At 36.0% G+C, this 556-nt stretch overlaps 1 protein-coding gene and 1 pseudogene across 1 annotated transcript in view; one reads left to right on the forward strand and one right to left on the reverse strand.

The window, feature by feature from the left end:
* Positions 1 to 556, reverse strand: part of LOC112145059 — a 188,019-nt pseudogene that overhangs the window by 160,260 nt on the left and 27,203 nt on the right.
* LOC112145051 (gastrula zinc finger protein XlCGF8.2DB-like) overlaps positions 1 to 556 on the forward strand; it is an 8,747-nt gene that overhangs the window by 4,948 nt on the left and 3,243 nt on the right. The window lies entirely within an intron of this gene.

Here is a 556-nt window from a genome sequence, read left to right on the forward strand (position 1 = left end):
ATGTCACTGGAACCAAATTCCTTTTATATATCCTGTACTTGGCCAATAAAGCTGATTCTGACTCTAAATCGGTTTCTATTTTTATGAATCAATTATTGATCTGTTAAGCTGAAATCGATTAAATCAATTCAAATCAATTTATTGATTTTGTCGTCCAGGCCCTACCAGCTGCAGTGGTGGAAAATCCATGAGAGAAGCTTCTAAACAATTAGCTGCCTGTCAAAATGCTATTTGTGCATCCCACTAGCACTCCATTTAAGAGGATATGGAGTAATATTGTGACTTGCCACGGGGGAACTTTAAAAGCTGAAATGGTCCTTACCTGCAATCTGTAGGCTTTTGTCCATTAAATACATTCACACTGGCGGCGCACACTAGAAGTTGTTATGCCTTTTTTCCCCATTTGTTGCCCCACCAATTGGGATGAAATTCAAGTTGATCTTTCAGTTCTTTCTTGCAAGCTATTTGATGTTGCACAAAGTATTTGAATACAAATGTTTCAATTTTTTGACTTTGTTTAATTTTTTTTTCTTGAAGAGCATTTTGAAGAAACTAA

The sequence above is a fragment of the Oryzias melastigma genome, linkage group LG2, assembly GCF_002922805.2.
Source record: "Oryzias melastigma strain HK-1 linkage group LG2, ASM292280v2, whole genome shotgun sequence".
Taxonomy (NCBI): Eukaryota; Metazoa; Chordata; class Actinopteri; order Beloniformes; family Adrianichthyidae; genus Oryzias; species Oryzias melastigma.